This window comes from Puma concolor, chromosome C2 (genome assembly GCF_028749965.1).
Source record: "Puma concolor isolate L17-30 chromosome C2, mPumCon1.1.hap2, whole genome shotgun sequence".
Taxonomy (NCBI): domain Eukaryota; kingdom Metazoa; phylum Chordata; class Mammalia; order Carnivora; family Felidae; genus Puma; species Puma concolor.
Genome location: NC_141675.1, coordinates 65,991,463 through 66,005,028, shown reverse-complemented (window position 1 = coordinate 66,005,028; position 13,566 = coordinate 65,991,463). Strand labels below are relative to the sequence as shown.

Below are 13,566 nucleotides of genomic sequence, written 5' to 3'. Positions count from 1 at the left end.
GACCTCTGCTGACACCAAAAAGGGGGTTTAAAGACAGGGTAGTAAGAAAGAACTCAGATACAGAGTAAAATAAAAAGGAAAACATATTTTTTTTAAAATAATGGGAAAAACTGACTAGGATCATAGAGTACATTGATAATAAACAACATGAAAAGGGAAAAAGAATAACAACATACCTAGAGCTGAATTTTTCGTTATACAATGAGATTGTAAAAGCATCAATTAATAACTTAATCTCAAGTGTATGTTAGATTTGTGTAGTCGTAGTTATGCAAGGTATAAATATTTTTAAATTTTGAAGTAAACTGGGACTTTGGTTTTCCTGTGGACTATCTTACCTTCTTTTCTACCCCACCCCAAAGAACTCCATCACTGCTACCACCTTCCCTCAAGATTGTAGGCAGTTAAAGACAGTTTAAGAAACTCCTTTTTGTTTTTAAACTCACACTGGCATGGCATCTCAGTTCTATTCTCATAAATAAATACTGGAAAATAATTATTTTCTCTGGGAAGTTGAGTCTAGCCAAATGTGGGAGTCTAAGGTAAATAGCTTAGCCTCCCATCCTACCACCTCTACTGTTCTGCTATCACTTCTCTCCATCGTGAGAATTTCCCGTTATTGAAAGAAAGAAAGAAAGAAAGAAAGAAAGAAAGAAAGAAAGAAAGAAAGAAAGAAAGAAAGAAATCCTCACAATATCTCTGGGAAACGAAGCTTCTTAGCTTTGAATTTTAACTTTAGTGTTAAAATTGTATTTTCCAAAAGGATTTCTATGTCCTGAAACAGTTTGTTTGCTTGTTTTTCATTGAGATAGAATCTTAGTACTGCCTGTTTGTTTACTCAACTGTCTTCCGAAAAGCATATTGGCATTCAATAGCTAATCAATTGCTTTTTCTCTGTTTTTTGAAAATTAGAGTTCTCTCATTCCACAGTGCCTGAAGATTATATTTGAAAATAATACAATTTCAATTACAAGATTATGGCTTCACTGTTTGACCATTTTCCCCAATCCAATACTAAATATCCATTGGCTATTTTGGCTGGTGCTTGGTTATGGGAAAGAAGAGACATCTAGTCAGTCTTAGGAAGGATGATATATAATGGAAATCCAAAACTTCCAAAAGAAACTTCTTTTCAGAAAAAAAAATTATTAATCAATATTAATAGCTTTTCAATAAGGTATCAAGGTATCAATTCTTTAGAATTCTTAATAGGTTCAACAACATTGCCCATAGGAATGAATGTTGTTCATGGTTTCCACATTAGTGTCAAAAGCCTTGAATAGCAACAATGCAGCATAATTTACCTCACCTGGCTTCCCATCCCTTCTTTGTTTTTAAGTTTTCTGCAGAGGAAGGATTTATAAAGCAATATGGCATTAGTAAAAAAAAAATTAATATTAGAGAAAGCACATTCTACAAAGTACTTTCAAAATGCTTATTTTATTTCAACTTCACAAGAATTTCATGTATGCATTTTCTCTATCTTACACTTGAGGAAACCAAGACCCAAAGAGATTAATGGCTTTTTTTTTTTAATTTTTTTTACAGTTATTTATTTTTGAGAAACAGAGTGAGACCAAGTGTGAGCGGGGGAGGGGCAGAGAGAGAAAGGGACACAGAATCTGAAGCAGGCTCCAGGCTCTGAGCAAGTGGTCAGCACAGAGCCTGATGCGGGGCTCGAACCCACGAACTGTGAGATCATGACCTGAGCCGAAGTCGCACGCTCAACTGACTGAACCACCCAGGTGCCCCACCTTTTTTGACTCCAAAGACTTGTTCTGTCCTCTACTTGCTATTTGAAATGTGGTCCGTGCCCAGCAGTATCAGCATCACCTGGGAGTTCATGAGAAATGCAGAATTTTTTAAAGTGTATTTATTTATTTTGAGAAAGAGCATCAGCGGGGGTATGGCAGAGAGAGAAGAAGAGAGAGAATCCCAAGCAAGCTCCTCACTGTCAGTGCACAGCCCAACACAGGGCTACATCTAAAAAACTGTGAGATAGGGGTGCTTGGGTGGCGCAGTCGGTTAAGCGTCCGACTTCAGCCAGGTCACGATCTCACGGTCCGTGAGTTCGAGCCCCACATCGGGCTCTGGGCTGATGGCTCAGAGCCTGGAGCCTGTTTCCGATTTTGTGTCTCCCTCTCTCTCTGCCCCTCCCCCGTTCATGCTCTGTCTCTCTCTGTCCCAAAAATAAATAAACGTTGAAAAAAAAAATTTAAAAAACTGTGAGATGAGCTAATGACCTGAGCTATAATCAAGAGTCAGACTCTTAACTGACTGAGCCACCCAGGTACCCCAGAGAAATGCACAATTTTAAGTTCCTCTCCAGGTCAACTGAATCAGAATCTGTGTTTTTAAGAAGATCCCCGGGTGATTTATGCACATTAAAGTCCAAGAATTACTCCTTTACTGTGTTGGAAAATATTTTCTTGTCAGCTCAAAGTTAATGTGACACAGGGACTGATGATGTAGCCACTCTTAAGTTTTGGTTCAAATTAATATCTCCTAATATCATCTTTGCAGAGGTTCATGAACCAAAAGTCCCAGAAATTAAAAGTTCAGTGATAATAGGATATATGCTATTTCCCTGTCATTTTCTTGAAGAGATCTTGGATTTTATTCTGTAACATTCCAAAGACATTAAGTGAAACAATAAAAACAAAAAAAGACATATTAGCCAAACAGGAGAAGAGATATACACTTGATGATCAGACCAAATTAAATATTATTCATTGTATAGCTAGTCCACGCCCTACATGCTTCAATAATCTCAGCTTCCTTTGTCTTCCACTACTTCCCATGCCCCTGCATCATTTGCTGAAGCATCTCGATGGGGAACAGAGCTCTGCTGATCTCTGATGCTAGGGGCAACTTGTCTTCCAAAATATCTGAACAGATTCCTCCCAACTTATCTACATTAGGGTAACAAATTCTGTCCATAAAATGTATTTTGGGGGTTGTCACTGGGTAGTCTTCAGTAAGAAATAGTTCAAGTATAGAAGTTCCCCACTCAGGAAGAATTCCAAAGGAAACCACCCATGATCACGTGAAAATCATGTATGTTCCGATCCACATCTGCCTTGATGCCAGACCCTTGATCATTCTCACTCATTCCTGGATCATTCTTCAGGGAATTGTGGTATTGTTCAAGGGTTATGTGAAGGGGTTCAGAATGTCACCCTAAAATATGCTACACTGGCATATTGATTATTTTGAATAAAGATACTTAAGAAACAGCCAGTGCAAGAAGGACATTCTGACTTTCCTCTGTCCCCTTGAAAGCAGGAAATAAATCTCCCATGTGAAAGTTACTCTCCTTGTACCAGGAGGATAGAAGACATCTTTATCACCAAAGATAGGGAATCTAGGACCAAGAAGTCTGTATACATAAGCCTAGTTAATTTTTTACCATTTGCTACCCCAAGCGTAAACCCCTCTGCCTTGCCAAGCCTACACAAACATTGTTTGTCTAAATGATATAAAAGCTGCCCACTCTGGTCACTTCTTTGTGTCCTATATCTTTGAGGGGCTCCTCAAAGATATTCATACATACATACATAATTAAATTTGTTTTTCTCCCGTTAATCTTTCCTGTTATACAGGGTGTCTCAGCCAAGAACACAAAAAGGTAAATGAAAATTAATTTTTCCTCCTCTTCAGATGTTAGTTCTCCTCATCTTTTCAGTTTAAAACTTTTCAAACCTATGGAAAAGTAGCAACAATTGAAAATATAACTCATATACTTTTCACATGGATTCCCCCAATTATTAATATTTTGACTCATTTGCTTTCTCTCCATCTCTTGTAACTCTCTCTATTTCACTCTCTCTCATCAAGTAAAATACATTAAAACACATTCCTTGGAAAAATCAAATTGTTTCCTTTAATAAAATCACCTTTCTGTGAATATACTATGCTAATCTCCCACTTTCAGGTCTAAATTTGTTCTCTGCATCAAATGGAGCCAAGTGACCACCGTTACTTAGACACTGCGGGGGAAGAGCTATGGACTGTACACGCCACATTGTCCCTCTCCTCTTCCTCTCTTCTAGCTTTTCTATGGCATTGCTTTGATGGTCACAGCAGCATTCAGCAGGAGCAGGGTCCTTGAACAAGGCAAAGCAACGTAGCAAAGGCTATTTGCTCGTAATTCAAACTTCTGTATATCTTCGAGGGTAGCAAGTCTTTATTCTCTGAGAACAGATCACGCAATTTTTGAAAACAACCAAAAATTACTCAGACCCCAAATGGGTATCTAAATCATGGGCATCTCTGAAGTAACGGCACGTACCAAGTCAACTACATTTAAATAAGTATAGCTTCCCAAGGTGACTCCTCTGAAGAGAACCACCTGTATCTTGGTATCTACATGCTAGTATGTTTGTTTAAAAATAACCGGCACTGAGCGCTACTATATGCTTCCGATGGAACAGAACATTGGATAAATTAAAAACCTGTCTAGAAAGCAATTTGTCAACATGTACCATGAGCTCTAAAGATATTTATAACCTTTGTCCCAATAATTCCACTTTTAGGAAACTATACTGACGGAATAATAAAATGCATGTTTAAAGAGAAATTTTTTTTAAAAAAAGATAAAAATTTAAAGGGATTCATCACAGGGCTATTTTAAGTAGAAAAATAAAATGAACTCAATGAAAAATTTCCAATACAGGTAATAGACTAAGTGATTTATGATGGTCTAGCCAATGCCTAACCTAATAACATAAAAATTTTATAATGTTAAAAGAAAAAAGTAAGATATAAAACTATATACAGCATAATTATAACTAGGTTATAAAATATATGCATATAAAAGACTGGAAGGAAATACAATAAGATATTAAGAATGGTTATCTTTAGTGGAAGTAGTTATGGGTGACTTTATTATCTTTTCCTTAACATTATACAATAAGTATATGTTTCTTGAAAATAAAAAATCCTTCGGGGCGCCTGGGTGGCGCAGTCGGTTGAGCGTCCGACTTCAGCCAGGTCACGATCTCGCGGTCCGTGAGTTCGAGCCCCGCATCAGGCTCTGGGCTGATGGCTCGGAGCCTGGAGCCTGTTTCCGATTCTGTGTCTCCCTCTCTCTCTGCCCCTCCCCCGTTCATCCTCTGTCTCTCTCTGTCCCAAAAATAAATAAAAAACGTTGAAAAAAAAATTAAAAAAAAAAAATCCTTCAACAACTCATTATTTAATATTTCTCTACAGAGAAAGACCAATTCCTATCAGTTTTTCTTTGCCTCTTTGCAAGGAAAAAATTATATATTCTGATACTTACATCATAGATACTTGTTGTTGCATAGACAGAGGCTTGTAGAAACATTTTATTTGCAGAATTCTTTGTGACATAAAATTTTTCATGACTACCTCTACCACACAGCCCTGAAGCACACAGTCCAGAAGATCACTCAAGTAACTATTACACAGCACCAATTATGATGTTTTATCTGCCTTTGTAAATAACGACATGATATCATATGTGGGCTGTCCCTATTTCCTTTGTTTGTGTTCCTCATAACTGTCTTCTCTTATTGTTCTGTCTCATTCTTTCCCTGCACTTACATCTCCTAAAGTATGAGATGATCAGAGACCAAAGTCCCTTAAATCAAAATGTATTGAAAGTTGAAGAGACCACCGGCAGAGCAAAGCTTTTAATTTACAGTGGCTGGATACATTGAGATGGTGTGTTGGAGTCCAAGTTCAATCAGATATTTCACAAGTTGCCTGATCCACTCAGCAGTGCCCTGGGCTCCAGGACATGGATACAAAGGACTACTGTGCAGCCTTGACAAGCAGCATATTGTCAAGATGGGATGGAATGGAATGGAATGGAATGACACCTGGGGGCAGACTCCTATTTTTGACAAGTCATCAAAAGAAGGGAAAATCAGAAAACAGACCCAAAGAGCATCCCAAAATTTACAAATGTAAACATATTCTGCCTGTGCCTTGAGGAAAAGAAACCAGAAACACTCAGACCACGTGAGATAATTAGCGCTCAAAATCACTCTTCACACGTATTCTTTAATGGGAACTTGAACATTAACTATTGCTTACGTTCTTTTGCTGTGATCTTCTATCGATCCGAGGCAATGTGCAGAACAAACATTCATTAATAATCAAGACTTTAACTTTCTTTTTAAGTAAGTGTTTAGGGAAGTAGAAAGGCAAATATTTAGTAAGAAATGGGAAGAAGGGATCCTGGATACGAATAACAAATCCAGCTTTTCTCTAAGCCTTGTACAGTAAGTTTATAGATATGAATACCTGTGTTGTAAAACCAGACAGGGAAATTTGGTGTTAGTGCGGCTATTAAAAGTATGGCCCTAAGAACAGTACCTCTCATAGAGCCACTCTAATCAAGCTAGCTGATGGTGATGATAATCATAATATGGAAAACAAAATGGGCTTAGATTTTGAAGACCTGTGTTCAAGTTCTAGATCTTTTATAAAGGGAGATAATAATTCTTTCCTTTCATAATGAGATTTCAGTACGGGGCACATGAAATAATGAAATATGAAAGGATTTTTAAACTCTGAAACAATATGACCTTGTGTCTCTTGATAACTCACTATAAGCTAGGCATTGTCCTATTTAGCCCTCACTACAAAGCTGAGGCTGGAAATATTATTCTCTCCTTCCACAGACAAGTAATTTGAGGCCCAAAAGGTAAAGTAACTTCCTCACAGATAGAAAGTTGCAAAACTGGAGTTCAAACCTAGACTTGGGACTTGATATATGGCTTTTTTGTGTTTTATTATTATATTACTTTAAGACTTGCTGGGTTCCAGGTAACATTAACATTATACATACCTGGGATTGCCCAAAAATGACCCCAGGAGCTTGCTCTGTGTCCAATACAGTAGCCACTAGTTATGTAGGACTATCATAGTTATGTAGGACTAGTTATGTAGCCCCTAAAATGTACCTAGTACAGCCAAAAACTAATTTTAATTTAAACTTTAATTTTTAAAAGGTTTTAAATTTAAGTTAAAAATTGGTACTTAATTCGGTATTAGAAAACTTCAAAGTATATATGCAGAAAAATGTGGGTGTGAAAATCTCCTCTTAACTGTATATTTTATGAAATCTAAATACAGATCAAGTATTTCCAAAGGAAATTTAGTGTCCAAATGGAGAGATTCTATAAGTCTAAAAGACACACCTGACTTCAAAGACTTATTATTTTAAAAAAATGTAAAATATCTCAACAACAACTTTTATATTGATTGCATGTAATGGCATTTTGGATATAGCGATTTAAAGAAAATGTATTATTAAAATGCATTTCACATTTTTTCCCTATTTTTTTTTTTTTTTTTACTGTAGCTAGTAAAACACCCAAACTTACATATATGGTTTACATTGTATTTCTATTGACAAACACTGACCTGGACAATGAGTCAGCTGGAACTAAGAGCTCTCCCCTCTTCCCAGCAAGAAGGCTGAACAGGAATTTGGCCTGCCTACCCTGGCTATAAAGTTAGCCATGGACCTCAGATCCCCTTTGTTTTGTCAGTTCTTCACAAATTTATTGTTTCTTTGTCTAAAAGATATAAAAGCTGTCTGTTTTGGTAACTTCTTTTTGTAGGGTTTTTGTAGGTATAAGATTAAATTTGTTTTGCTCCTGTTAATCTTATGTTAATTTAATGATTAGACTAGCCAAAGAACCTGGAAGGGAAGAAGAGGAATGTTTTCCTCCCCGACATGTACCCTATACAATGAAAGAGTGAGAAAGAAGCAGGTCTTGCTCCTAGACTGTTCACCCTCAGTGTGCCCAACACAGTGCTCTGCACACAGTTCATCTTTCTGTGGATGTCATGAACACCACATCTTGCTCAACCTTGCTTAAAATTTCCCTAATGAAGCCTTCCTAACCCATACAATTTTCCATGGCTCATGACAAATGGTGACCAGAAAGGGACCCATCTTGCACAACAGGGGATGCTGGGAATACTTGGAGAAAAAGATATAGGAAAAGACTGAACTTCCTCCTCACAGGAAGGTAGATACTCAAAGAACACTGAGATTTGTGATCTTACTGCAAATATGACACATGTGTAATTAACACAGAAGAAGTCAAGGACATACTGGTTACATTTGTAACCAGTGTTGGTCCCCTGAGTCACATTATCCCATAAAAACGTAAGTGGCATTAAAGCAAAATTTCTGTACTAATACATAATGCTGCATTTAACCCAGAATAAAGCTGAAACACAATACGATTTATGTACTCCAGGGACAGGGGAATCCCTATCCACTAGCAAGTATGACAGAGGGCTACCTATTGATGAGAAAATCCACCTTTGTTTAAATGCTAATTAAACATCTACTGAGAGTATCCAACTCTATGCCAGAACATAGAATAGACATTAGGACAGTAATGTGAAATAATATAAAAAGCATTGGCTTTCTCATTATGTGATCCAGGTCTCAGTCTCCTAATCTGTGAAACAATGATAATAGTCTTCAAATGGGTATTGAAAGCCTTAAGTCCATCATGTATTTTAATTGCCTAGACAGTGTGTGACACAGTAAAGACTTTAAATCTTAGTGCCCTCCCTCTGAGAGCTAGGAAAGTGGAAAACAGTCCCTGCCCTAAAGGAGTTAATGCTCTAGACCGAGGAGCTGACCAGTCTTGTCCTCAGACCCCTATGGCAGTGCTGTAGCTGAGGGTGACTGTGCACCTCCACGTTGGCAGGAAGGAAGGAGGGCCACTGCAGCACGTGTGTGTGTGAACTTGGGATGAGAAGGAGCAGGAACACGGCACAGAAGATGTAAGAAATTGAACTGATATGAAATGATCCCACCACAAAAAGAATTCCCTGCTTGAAAATAAAATTGTTTTCCATTTGATTTCTTGTCATTTGCTTTTCCTGTAAATGTTTAGCACAGGAAAACCAACTATTTGAGGAATTTAATGAGCTATGGTCCAAATAACCACAATTTTAAGCTAACTATGTTTGTGTTTTACCAGAATTCTAGATTTTTGTGAAGTAGAAACATGCCTCCCACTTTATACTTTACAACTAGGTGTTTGGGATTTTTTTTTTTTTTTTCATTTTATTTCAAAATCTCAAACATGTCCATCCCACTCCCTTGGCTCCCATAGTCACTATCTTAGTTCAGCCTTTTTATCCTCTTTTGGTTATTATTCCCGATAGGCCCCACTCTCCAGTTTGTCCTCATGCCAATCCCTCTTGCATGTTGTGACCAGAGCAACCTCTCAGGATCCCACAGTGTCTGCACTGCTTTCCACACCATCAGCAGCTCCCCATTCCTACAGGAGAGGCCAGGCCACGTGGAAGGCACTGCCACCACACGACTTGTCCTACCCAATCGCCTGCCCTTTGTCTCAAGTATCCCTGCCCAGGAACACCCCACACGTGGACATGCGGACATGGGGGGGGGGGGGGGGCGCCACACCCTGGCCATCTCTGCCTTCCTTAACTTGCTCCCCCTCTTCCCTGTACTCCTCCCTTCTCTGTACTCTGCCTTCAAACCTCAGCCCCAAATGTCTCTTACTCATCCATTCACTTCCTCCTTCAACCCCAGACAGACGCCAATCATGCTTTTCTCAGCATTTACAGAGCGCTTTCGTCAGACTCCCCGCACAACTCTGGTCATGTCACATCATATTAGAATGAATTGTGTGCACATTCTTTTTCTCCATTATGTAACTCTTAGAGAAAGAACATCCCTTTTTATTCCTAATTTAAGGGTGGGTGTGGGCAAGATACCATCTTATAAAATCAGGGCAGCCAGTTGGTAGTCCTTTAAAGTGTCCAGGATGGAGTGAATTCCTCCAAAAATATTTCTAGAAAAGAGGAAAACCAGGGACCAGAAAAGAGAAGGAAAGAGAAGTGGGGGGGGGGGGGGGCTGCTTAGAAATCGAGTTTAGAATTTAACACAATTGGTTTTTAGCCTGGTTCCTAGAGACGAGGTTGCCGTTCTGTGATCAAGGACAACACACATTGTTTCTGTGAATGTCACTCACCCCATCTGCAGAGTAGAAATAATAATAATAGATCTTACCTCCCTGCCACTGTTATGGGAGTAAATGAATTGAAAGAGTGGCTGTAAAATTCCACTTTTGAATTGAGTCCAAGGTCATTCTGTTTTTTGAAAATGTATTTTTCAGAAAATTGGAAATTTGCTCTAAAATTTTTATTGAAAAAATATTCTCTTTTGTTGAATAATGATAGGAGATAAAACATGCCACAGCTCCAACTCATCCCCCTTTATTAATGAATTAAGCCACATCAAAATGCAATAAAAAGGGTATAAGAGGCTCCTAAGAAGCATTCAAATTTTTATCAGTCATTTTCCCTCCATAAAATGAGCATTTCTATTAAAATGGTATTACATAAAAATAGAATTTTAATGGGTGAAGATTCTTTAAAATCACAAGACCACCTGGTAAAAGGCAGGCTTAAAACTACTTTTCCCTCCATAGAAATTAGAAATGAAAGAAACCAAAAATGACTGAAATTAGAAAATGCAAAAAACCAAAATAGCCACAAAATAAATGTGCTCCCCAAATGTGGAAGTGTCAGGACCTCCAACTCAAAGATGCCATTGTTAAGAATATTAGGCTCTTGCTCAGCAGTGACCATGGGAAGTAAGAAATTCTGCCCGGGTAGTGAAACCACATGGGTTATGCAGAAAGGCACACTGCAGGGAAAGAAGCCACACATGACTGGAAGACAAGGATTGTGATACTACAGAGCAGTGGAAAACATGAATTACTTGCCAACAAGGGATCTGCCATCGGAAAGACTCACAGTAGGCAAAAATGCAATAAAGTTGAAAGGATGGTCACTCCAGAGAAAAATGGGCTCCATGAGGAACAGGAAAAGGGCACATTTGGTAAGTTTGTATCAATAGTCAAGCTGTGATGTCATTTTCAAAATACGACTATTGGTGTTGAATAGAAAGCATTTCAAATTGAGACGTGTTGAGACAATAAGCATAAACACTCGTACATTGTACTTGCAAATATTTGGGGGATGTGAATATTTATCTTGCTCATCTCTGAGGAATTTTAATTTTTCTCATTTATAATTTTAATCGAAGCATTGCTATTCATTTTTTCTTAACTCTTTCTTATAGGCATCAAATTGTAATATCCAAGTCCAATTTGGGGGAAAGAAACACCACCAAGAACTACCCTCCAGAACAAAATAATGATGTTCATTCCTCCAAACAACCAAATTTGAAGTCTACCAAAACAAAAATAAGGAGTCCGCACAAAAAGAAGTAACAAAAATCACATTCTAGGTGTTCAATGCAAGAAGCAGCCTCACTATGCCGTCTAATCAAACTTCAGCTGACTTTCACAAAAAAAATTATACCCTAGCTCATCAAAATATACATTTTCTATTTGCTTTTTTTAACATTAAAAATAACAATAAAAAAGAAAACTTGAAGGAGTTCACAATCATTTGCCTGACACATGTCGATGTCATGTACTGTCTCTGAAGATCGGGAAAGCTATTTGCAGTGCATGTGATTAGCGGACACTAGTCTTCAAGGTTCAGTTTTCTTCCAAACGGTGTAAAATACCCACAGTTCCAAGTGTGAAGGAACACAGACGATCTCCTTTGACAAGTCCACAGGAGAATACAGGCACCCAAACTGTTCTTCATAGAGTGCAGGCCTTCCGTCAAACTGACACAATCACTCTATGTAAACTATTTCCCTCCTGTTTCAGTACTTCTTTTGAGAGGCCAAGAATCAGTTTGAAAAGCTCCCATGTGCAATCTTCTTCTGGAGTTGTGGAGATTGGAATGGCTGTCAAATCATTAATCACATAATCAGTCTCTCTCCCTTCTTTGGGGCACCTCTTCAGTACTGGAATACAGTCTTCTATTAGAATCTGAGAGCAGTCTCCTTTCTGATTATTTAAGGCATGACCACATGTTTTTCTTTTTCTTTTCCTTTTTTCACCACATGTTTTTCACATGTATTTCTTTTTTTTTTTTTTTTTTTTTTTTTAATGTACATTCATTTTGAGAGAGAGAGACAAAGTGAAGGCTGGGGAGGGGTAGAGAGAGAGAGGGAGAGCCAGAATCTGAAGCAGGCTCCAGGCTCTGAGCTGCCAGCACAGAGCCTGACACGGGGCTCGAACCCACAAACTGGGAGATCATGACCTGAGCCAAAGTCGGATGCTTAACCAACTGAGCCACCCAGGCGCCCCCACATGTATTTCTTACATCCATCAATCACCATTTGGTCAATCTCTACCATAGTGACCATATTTGGTTTCAGTTTAAATATTTCACATAATATGCCCCCATCTCTGCCCCCTTGAATCAGTATGTCTTTGCCACTGTTGTCTCCTTTTCCACTGTCCATGATGGCCTGGGTATGCCCAAATCACTCTCCACTGGATTAAAATCTCCAAACTGCTTCAAGCGTAGAATTTCAATGTTCGTTTAAGGTGAATCTTCATCATACACCACTTCATCTATTCATCCCCAACCAGGCAACCATCAGCTATAGGCCAGTATCTGTCAATGGTCCCTCCTCGAACTATGGGAGGTAATCGCTTCACCTGCTCAGTACAGCCCTGACTCAGTTCTTTTATTCTTTCTTCTACTTTGTCCAAAAGACTGTGAACTTCTTGGTCTTGTGAATCCCTATCATAACTCTGAAGGTCCAACAACACCGATCGTGTGAGTAAATTCTCAGATTGGCAAGGCTACCATTTTTGTTTATGTAGGTCGCCGAATAACTGTGGTCTTGCCAGGTGTGCCCCGACCCCATCATCCCTTGCTCCCGGAAGATGGACTGCAGGCCTTTTAGAATGTTCTCACCATCAGCTTTGGTGCCAAGCATGAAGTTTCGTGTGCTGTGCTGTGCTGTGCTGCTACAATAGTGAGGCACTGCCCTGTACCATGCCTGGGGGAGGTGGAAGCGGGTTCAGGAAACTGGGGAGGTTGCAGGCATGCCAGGCCTCTCTTCTCTGAGGAATTTTAATTTGAAAAAAATAAAAGATAAAAAGTGTAGGTGAGGACAAAAGACCCAACAAACAAGAGTCTTCCAGGGTATCAGCTGAGTAGAGTGCATCACCTCCATTGTCCCTTAGATACAGTGCAGGAAACAAGTTTTCTTACACCAGTGTCTCTCCAGTATGCTAGAAGAACTGGATCTCTCACGGGATTTCATTCACTGTTAACAGTCTTTTATAAACAGGAAAGATCTAGCTCAAAACATTCAATGTACTTAAGAAATCTATAAGGCCACAAATCACTAGGACTATTATCTCCTGTTTAGCTTTTTTATCCCACTGCTATATATCATATACAATATTTTACATTTGCAATATTGCAATTTATAAGAAATATACATTTGGTCAAACATATATTTTCCTTATCTATTTAGCCTTCTTCCACAGTTCATAGCTCACAGCTCCCCAAACCCTTGGAAATTCCTAAGTGTGAAGAGACATGAAGGTGTCACTTGTTATGTTAATGAGGTGACTTTTGCAAAGCTTCTAAGGATGAGGTTCATGGTGAATGGAGCCAACCAAGTGATCTGAGGGTTGGAACTTACAGTCC

General features: G+C 38.7%; 1 pseudogene; it reads right to left on the bottom strand.

Moving 5' to 3' along the window:
* Positions 1–11,525: 11,525 nt before the first annotated feature.
* On the bottom strand, positions 11,526–12,928 carry LOC112849948 (spermine synthase-like; annotated as a pseudogene).
* Between the last annotated feature and the right edge of the window lie 638 nt (positions 12,929–13,566).